This window comes from Cryptomeria japonica, chromosome 6 (assembly GCF_030272615.1).
Source record: "Cryptomeria japonica chromosome 6, Sugi_1.0, whole genome shotgun sequence".
Lineage (NCBI taxonomy): Eukaryota > Viridiplantae > Streptophyta > Pinopsida > Cupressales > Cupressaceae > Cryptomeria > Cryptomeria japonica.
The window spans coordinates 505,201,552-505,211,871 of record NC_081410.1 but is presented as its reverse complement, the minus strand read 5'-3'; positions in this window follow the sequence as shown (position 1 = coordinate 505,211,871).

Here is a 10,320-nt window from a genome sequence, read left to right as displayed (position 1 = left end):
TTCAGCGCTATCCACCCTGGCATTCGATCTCCTAAGAAACCGACGTGGCAACTTCTTACTTGCCGAAAAACTTTCGTGGGATCCACTTCTAAACTGCCACCTGTGCCAGACAGGTCACCTCTTCGTTGGCGGTATGATTCAATCTGTCTGTTGGGCCCACCACCCGGTCGCCAAGTTTATTCTTTGATTTACTTAACCTCGAGGCCACGTGTGACTTTCTGATTTGCCACCTAAACCACCTGGATCGCTAACTGGACTGCCCATGTCATTTTGCTACTTCGCGAAGGCTGAATCTCGAGCACCTTTTGGCCGCGAATCAACGCGGGCCATTGATCATTCTCTGAACCAACCACTCTTTACTCTTTGGAAAACCTGCCTGCTTCTGGGACCCGCCACTTTTCGCTATTTCGTGGAGGGTGAAACTCGATCATCTTCATCCCATGAAACCACGCGATCCGTCCGATCAAAAGAGAAATGATCGGTCTTTAACTTTAGCTTTACTACCGTGTGGACCCACTTTCCTTTTCGCCATTTCACAATAGGTAACTCGCAATCATCTTCATCCCACGAAATAACGGCCATTGTTGGATCCTCCTCGAGATACCCGCTCTTTAACAACTTTAATCCGGTAGATGTGGGCCCTCTAATTCAGCGCTATCCACCCTGGCATTCGATCTCCTAAGAAACTGACGTGGCAACTTCTTACTTGCCGAAAAACTTCCATGGGATCCAATTCTAAACTGCCACCTGTGCTTGACAGGTCACCTCTTCATTGGCGGTATGATTCAATCTGTTTGTTGGGCCCACCACCTGGTCGCCAAGTTTATTCTTTGATTTACTTAACCTCCAGGCCACGTGTGACTTTCTAATTTGCCACCTAAACCACCTGGACCGCTAACTGGTCTGCCATGTCATTTCACTACTTCGCGAAGGCTAAATATCGAGCACCTTTTGGCCGCGAATCAACGCGGGCTGTTGATCATTCTCTGAACCAACCACTCTTTACTCTTTGGAAAACTTACCTGCTTCTGGGACCCGCCACTTTTCGCTATTTTGCAGAGGGTAAAACTTGATCATCTTCATCCCACGAAACCACGCGATCCGTCCGATCAAAAGAGAAATGATTGGTCTTTAACTTTAGCTTTACTACCGCGTGGACCCACTTTCCTTTTCGCCATTTCGAGATAGGTAACTCGCAATCATCTTCACCCCATGAAATAACGCAGGCCGTTAGATCTCAGGGACTTGCACTGCTTTTATTCCTTCTATTGACCACCTCGCCCGGGCATAGTAGGAAGGAAATGCCGACATCGATAATAATAATTATTTTTTGATAAAAATTATCATCGTCGGAATTATGACGACTACCAAGCTTTTGACCAACGATGTAATCAGCAGAGATACAACGTCAACAGAGTCCATTAGATTGTCGTATTTCTGACGAGTATGGCATCGTCGACCAATCCAACGCCGAGTTTTCGATGTTTGATTTTGTCGGCACTCCGACGAAAATTCGTCGCAAATCCGACAAATGGCCGTCGGAAATCAGCTCCGAATGTACTAGTGAGTTCATCCTAGTGTTGTAACCTTGACAAGAAATCTGCAAACCACATTTTCTCGACCAGGCTTATCAAGTATAGTTATGTCAAATTCTTGTAATAACAATAACCATCTAATCACTCTTCCAATAATGACTGATTTATTCATTAAAAATCTAATTACAGAGTGATCAATATGAATGAAAACCTTATAACCAGTAATATAATGGTGAAATTTATTTACTACATATACCACAACCAAAAATTCTTTTTCAGTAACAGTGTAATTTACCTCAGCACCTGTAAATTTTTTGTTGATATAATAAATGGAATAAAAGATTGAATCTTCCTTTTGTCCAAGGACAACACCCATTGAGTTATTCGAGACATCAATATGAATGTGAAAAATTCCCAATTTGGTCCTCGTAACACAAGAGTGGAGATTAACTTTCCTTTAATTTTCTCATATGCGCGCTGACATTCATCATTCCATGAGAAAGTAACATCCTTACCTAGCAAGGCAAAAAGTGGTGAAGCAATTTTACTAAAGTTCTGAATAAATCTTCTGTAATATCCAGCATGTCCTAGAAAGATACAAACATCCTTAAGACAAGTGGGTATAGGTAAATCTTGTATTATCTGAACCTTTTTAGGATCAAATTTAATGCCTTCGGAAGAAATATAATGGCCCAAAACAATACCTTCAGTCATACCTTTTCAAGATTTGCTTTGGATTCCTCATAAGTGTTCCTATAGACAGTAAAATAATCCATATATACTTCTACGCAATCATGAATTAAATCAGCAAAAATGCTTAAGACCGCTCTTTGAAAAGTAGCAGGGGCATTACACAAGCCAAAAGACAAAACATTATAAGCAAATGTACCCGAAGGGTAGGTAAAGGTGGTTTTATCTTGGTCTTCAGGAGCTACGCGGATTTGATAGTAACCACTAAATCCATCAAGGAAGGAAAATAACTTTTTCCTTGCAAGAGTATCTAGGATCTGATTAATGAATGGTAAGGGAAAATGGTCTTTTTTCATGGCCTTGTTAAGGGTCCTATAATCAACACAAATTCTCCACTTTCTATTTTTTTTGGGAACTACCACAAGAGGTGACACCCATTGACTATCACAGATGGGGTAGATAAATCCTACATTAAGTAGCTTTTGAAGCTCCTCTTTAACAATCTCTCTTAGGATAAGGTTCAATCTTTTTTGGGGTTGCCTCACGGGTCTATTTCCTTCCTCTATATAAATATGATGTGTGCATGTAGCTCGATGGATTCCTCACATATCTTGGTACTCCCATGCAAAGGCTTCTTTATTGATGCACAACATAGCAATTAGACCATCTATTTGAGAAGGACTCAAATTGGGATTTATATTAAGAGTCTTTCTGGGTAATATTTCCATAGCTTGGGATTGCATGGGTGAACTTACAACAAACATCTGAGCGCAGTGGCAAGTGAAGGACTTGAACTTTCAAAAATTAAAAACTGGCTATACAGAGAATTGTGAGGCAACAATTGATGCAATGTAATAAAATGTTGAAGAGAACATCAATCATTTGTAGAAGGGAAGTTCCCAAATGGACAATTAGTGTCTCAACAAGAAACCAAATTTTCGAAAACACTACCAAGTGAATAGTGGTTATTTAGAAAATTTTCCTCGGAAGGCCTTGCCACATCCCAACTTTGATCAATGGTTAGGATTAGCAATGAATCTTCCAGATTACTATCAACCCAAAGGGGAACTTTGATCTCCAACAAAGGTTGAGTTGGCGGATACAATGTTAACTGCTTTGTTTTTTCCCCATTAGAGATCACCATGTTGCTAGACCTGCAATTAATAAAAGCATTAGCTGTTGTCAACCAAGGTCTTCCCAAAATTAAGGGGTATCCCCGCAGCTTAAGTTTGGGCTTAAAATCATAAAATCAGTAGGATATTCCCAAGAATCAACATAAATAATAATATCTTCTATCATACCTTCGATTTTTACCAAAAAATAATTTGCCATTTACAGAATTGTTGGTGTTGGTCTTCAACCTTGCAGAGTTAATTTTTCCTTGGTTTCATTGGTCATAACATTTATGGTTGCCCCTAAATCCACAAGAGTATTTGGAACAAGAATATTACCTATTCTTACCTTGATCATTGGACTCCCAGGATCCGCATACTTAGGAATAGAGATCTTTCCCAACATTAAATCAACAAGTCATCCAATGACTTGGATTGTTTTAGGATCTTGCTTCTTTTGCTTTCGTACACATAATTATTTTACTGCTTTGTTATACATTGGAACATCTTGAATTTCCTGCAAAAGAGGAATTTTAATATTTACATTTCGCAATTCATTCATAAAATGAAAAGCAGTTGAAGGAACTATGAGCTTTGGTGGTTGTTTGCTGAATCTATTAGGGAATCGAGGCCTTAGTGGTTCTTCAATATTATCCTCTAGGGAGTCCTCAACTTTTGTAATGGTTGGCCCCTTCAAATTCTTTCCGGACCTCAGTTGTACACCCTCAACTTCCAATGTATTAACTGGATAGGTTGGATACCTTGCAACTTCATTATTGTATACCGATTGTGCTGCTTTGCTATTTGAATTTGGTGTAGGTTGTGTAGGCATTGGAGTTGCTTTTGGTGGCTGTGTTGGTTGGGGCAACTAATTTTTCGATGGAGGTGGAGGATAAGGTGGAAATTGTTGTGGGTACTGTGGGTATTGTGGTTGTGACCATCAAGATTGTTGCCATGGCTATGGTACATGTTGATTAGGGCATGGTTGATAATAAGGCATAGGTTGTTGCCAACCATCATACCATCCAGATTGATTTGAAAAGGAGGTAGGTTGACTTGGCTCAACTGGAGAATAGTTATTAGACATTCCAGGTTGCATGGGTCTAGGTGGCCAAGGACGTCTAGGTGCCATAAAGTAAATAGGTTCTTCACTATATTCAACTTCTGCCATATCTACGAGAAGGGGCCTTAGGATGGAATGCCTACTAGCGTCCTTCAGGGATGAGATTTTGGTTTGGTTATAGAGGCACTCTTCATTACCATGCTTCTTCTTGCAAGTTGGACATAAGCTTGCTAAGGCTTTTTCAACAGCTTCCTGTTTCTTTTGAGTATAAAGTGTATCTATTTGTGTACCCATATGACTTATTAAATCAAATTTTCAAGTCTTCAAGTAACGTACCAAGTTCTCTTTTAGTGATACCTAATGTATCTCCTCCTGCCAAGTTAATTTTTCCTGTATATCCTCGCATTGTCCGAGCAGATCGTGAATAATTCCTGCATGCTTCACAAATATCTTCAAAACATGCTTTAGAAATATCACCCCCACCCATAAGATTCAATATTTGCATGCAACCATCCCAAATTCTGCTACGAAACAACATTTTAATGGTATCATTAGTCAAACCATTTTGTTGGGCTCGTTGAAGACTGAACAAGAATCGCTCTAAATAATCTTCCATTGTTTCCTCCTCACGTTGCATCATTATACGAAAGATCTCATGTCGTATCTCTTTAGTCTTGCAATACTTCTGATACTTCACAAGAAAATTTTCCTTCATGTTGTCCCATGTGTGGACTAACTGTGATCCAAGACTCATAAACCCCCTGAGTGTTGCATCCTTAAGGTAGCCAGAAACAATTTGAGTTTGTGTGCATCATTTTGATAATCACAGCTGTTACACAAACTTCAAATTCAAATAAAAACATATGAGGATCTTCCATAGTTAGCCCCCTAAAGACTGGCAGAGCAGAGTGGGGGATATTTTTCATAGGAGCATCTTCGGTAGGGTCAACAATAGGGAACTCAAAAGTTACATGATTATTATGTGCAAGTATCCCCCTATTGTTGTTGTTGTTGTCACCTATATTGTCTTCAAATGCCCAAGGAGTGTAAACAATTGTGAATGGCTTTTCAACAGGCTTCCCACTACGTAGTTCAAAAGAATCGACAAATTGCTTAGCAAATTCTGGAATAATTAGTGGCTCTTGAGGAAATTTAGGAATTGTTTGTGATACGCTAGGTGGAGAAATGATAGATGGTTCTATAACACACTTTTCTAAATCAAGCTCAACTGCTACTTGTTCGATCAATGGCTTCTTTCCCGATTTTGATTTTTCTTGTTGAGAACTACTTGTTGTATCTTTCTTTATGAATCTACCTTTACTATCCCTATTTCACTTCATGCACCTATATGATTTATAACAATGCAAACCAAAGTTAATCACCTAGGCAAGGTCGACAATTACACAAACTTTTGCCTTGGCGCAATGGTCTTAACTTACTATGATTTCACGCCTTTAATACCTTTCCCCAACAATGGCACCAAAATAATCGAGTAAAACCATGGATTAAAATTTGGCAAAAATCACTTGTGTTTTGGCTTGGATTGGCCCTTGAGAAGTTTGAATTGGTTCTCTAGTTCATACCTAAATGTGTCAATCTGAGACTCTCGTAGACTTTGTGAAAGGTATTGGGGCTATCTGCCAAAGGGATGAAGTAAGCTAAGTGGGTATGAAACAATGCAACTAATACAACAATGATTTTGTCACAACCCTCCTTTATCACTTTTGGATTTAAAATACAAACTCTATTATATTTTTTGGATAAGCTATTTAAATGATTGAATGAATATTATAAAAGGATAAAATAATAAAACACACACACACACACATGGAAAATATAAATTTTTCTTAATTATTATTTATTTTTCTTAAATCTCTGTAGTTATTTTAAATCTCTGGGATTATTTTGAATCTCTGTAGTTATTTTAAATCTCTGGGATTATTTTAAATCTTTGTAGTTATTTTAAATCTCTGTGATTATTTTGAATCTCCCTGTGAGTTGGTCAAAGACCTCTCTGTGAATATCAGTTGAATAAAATCCTCCTGTGAATGCTGGAATAAACCCACTCTCTCTCTCTCTGGAAAACATTAGCCTTTTGTTTACTGAAAACCAATCTAAAACAGTTATTTGTTTATCTATCTTATTCATGTTTTTATTTTCATAAGTCAATACTCCTTTGTTATATATATATATATATATCATTAAATAAATTATATAAACACACACACACACACACACACACACACACACACACACACACACACACACACACACACACACACACACACACACACACACACACACACACACACACACACACACACACACACACACACACACACACACACACACAATCATTTTGAATTAAAAAAAAAAAGAGAAATACATATTAATGTCGGAAAATAAATGGTGGTCAAAAAAATAAATAATAAGTTCCGCATGGCGTATGGGGGCGGTTATTGTAACCGTCGGGGAGGGACAGTGGTACCCTCCACTGCCCTGCGGTTAGGCAGTGACCGCAGGGGAGTGGGGGGCCCCACGGGTCCCATCACCCCTTGCGGTCCTGCGTACCCTCCACTGCCCTGCGGTCACGACAGTGACCGTAGGGGAGTGGGAGGGGCCCGTGGAGTCCCCTCAACCCATGCGGGCCTGCACATGCAGGACCGCGGGGGGTGATGGGACCTGTGGTCCCCACCCCCTATTTACTATTAACAAACAATGCATTTTTTTTATTATTACACTTTGAATTTGCGACAGGATTTTTGATAATTGTTTTAATTAAAATTTAAGTTAATTTTTTTTATATAATCATTTTTAAGTTAATTTTTTTTATATAATCATTTTTTAAATTAAATTTTAAGTTAATTTCTATAATTGTTTAGTTAAATTTTAAAGTTAATAAATTAGCAAAAGATTGAAATAAAAAATTATTGTCTCAATCCCCTAAGGGATTTATTGGATTATTTGATCAGTGATTTTGACTCACTTAAAAACAAATAAGTCTTATTATTACAATTCGATCCAAAATTTCCAAAAAGTATAAGCTAATCACTCATGTGGAATTAGTAACTCTATATTTTAAATATTCTCACGATCAAAGTAAACATTACTTAATCTCGTATGTAAATGTCACTATTTTTACATCATGCACATTACTAACATGTTAAATTGCATTCATTGATGAGCAAGTTACCTTTCCAATTTCTTCAAACAAGTTACATGTTTTAATAAATGAGTTCATAATTGTCTTTATCATACCATTATATATTAATTAGTTGAGTTGTAGAAGAATGGTATTTCTTTTTATCAAACGGTACTTGGTTGCCATCAAATAGTTATTCAAATAATTAACTTCAAAAGGTCTAATTATATACATTCATTTCGTGATTATTTCAAGCATGATGCTTTCATAGCTCTTAGTTAGAAAACTAAATAAAGGAAGATGGAAACCAAAACCTAGTAGCGTTCGGTATATACGGTGCCTCTGGGTCACGCTTACGGGTAATGCCGTCGTGTTGAACTACTGCACTTAATGCCTAATAAAGCTAGATCAAGGACGTCTGTGGCATCGTCCCTATAAATCGTCGGGGAGTAATAAGGGACACTTGGAAGTTAAAATCCAAGGGGCGGGTAATCCCTCTTCGATCGATAATCTAATAAGATAATTTTTAAATGATTTTTCATCTGTTGAGAGAAACCATAGTAAACCCCCTTTAGGGTTGGTTAAGTAAAACGCTTTTATGAAATTGTTTCTTTATCTTGAAGAGATATTGGTGATTGACAATTTGGCCAAGGGTGACGCTCATGATAGGTGTTAGGATGTAGTTGTTAGGCCACAAACAATAGGCCATCTTGAGCCTTTGTTTAAGTGCTACCATCGTGGGTAGCAACCGCAGAGAAACTGTCTGGGACATTGACCCTAGAAAGGGTTGCGTACCCACAAATCAGCTTACATCAAACCATAGAGTAGAAAATAGAACTACATACTTTACGCCTTGATCCCATGCCGAAGTGGGTATGTAGGCAGTCTTGGGACGGAGTTGTCCCTTGTACTTAGGCATTCGTGGGTGGGGTCTAGGCTTGGTAAAGGAAGGATTGAGTAAGAATCCTATTTTGAAATATAAAGATAATTAAATTGGGAAAAGTAATTCAATGCATACTCGGAAGGAATCCCGTATGGATTCGCTTGACTTCTCGAGGCTTTAAGCCAAAATTCCGAGGCGGAATTCAAGCTTGTATTATGTTATTTAATTACTCCTAAGGACGACGACCTCGGTGCACTTCTGTTAGAAGAGTGTAGTACTTAGTGAGTGGCTCAGGACCCGAATGGTCCCGATGAGTCTAAGTCTCTGGCCAGAGCACCTCCTATCCCGATTGGATAGATGCCTACCCTGTATGGGTAGATGCCTATCCCGTATTGGATAGATGAAATCTTATGTCCCATATGGACAAATGCCTAACCCATATCGTTAGTTGCTCATCCTGGATGGATGAATGCCTAATCCAAATGGATGGATGCCCAGAGTATGCAATTGAATAAAACATAATGATTAAATTAAACACACAAAAAAAAAGAATACTCAATTTTGTTGAGTTAATTATGGTGGGTTACTACAGATTTCTATCTACACAGACTTCTTGTACATTCTGTGATAGGAACTATACTAAGAAATATTTGATTATTTGAACACAAGCTAAACAAATTTTGTTTACTGCAAACTGGAATAAGAGAATACTAAAGCTTAGAATGAATTAAATAAGTTTTGTCTACTGCGATCTAGAATAAAAAATGAATACTTAAATGAGAATGTACCACATCGTGAAGTAAACCGTGTTTAATCTCTGAAACATACAAAGTACAAGATAAGCAAACAGTCAATAGTATAATATGAATGAACTAATATTGAATATATATGAATCGTACCATAGAGAAAACTGTATTTAATCTCATGAATACACAAAACCAATATACAAACAACGTCACACAAACTCACCACATATATATCAAAGTACAGTTCACCTGATAACGCGAGCAGGGGGCCCTGCCTCCTTGGTCACTAGGCAACATAATTGCTAAACTTAACCCAACTTTAATCACCCATGATACATAAGCACTAAGAAGAATATGCAAAATTTAAACAATAATATGTTTTCATATATCAAAAAGCTTATATCAGTCTTCGAGATACATTTTTATACTTGAATAATATAAAAGTCTATTTTTGGTTTGTTACGGCCAATGGCCAACAAACCCCATATAATCTAATAGAAACAAAAATGGCCACTGACCGAATACCACATATAATTTGATAAAAATAACAATGATCGATGGCTACTAACAGATGTCTTTTTAAAAGAAAAAGCAAAAACAACTTTTATTGTCTTTACCCCTTCACCATCCACTTGCACAACTGCTCCAATGGTTTCTTGGTCATTTCCTGTTTTTGGACCAAAAAATGGTTAAAAACTTTATTAATTTCGATATTCTTAACAATTTCAATTTTTGCTCGTATTTTATCAAATGTCTAAAGTTCCTAGCCGAAATGGTGATAGAAAGGCAAGGTATGGAGAGTAAAAAGGAAAAAGAAACTACTAAAACAAAGACCCTTCTAACCCTCATCAACACTGATTGAAGATTAGATTCATGGTTGGTTTGAGCATCCCTTGATTGTCATATAACAAAGGTATTGGTTCTATTTGATCTCTCTTCATGTCTAAAATAATCTTTCTAAGCCAAACTAACTCACACACACTTCTTTCACTACTCAATCTTCCACTTCAAGTTAGGAAAGAGCTACTCCATGCCACATCTTACTAGTCCATGTGACTACTCAATTTGAATCTATGAGATCCCAATTTGGTTTTCAATTACAATCTTATGTTAGGTTGCCACAACCTTCTCCCATTTAGTTTTCCGTTT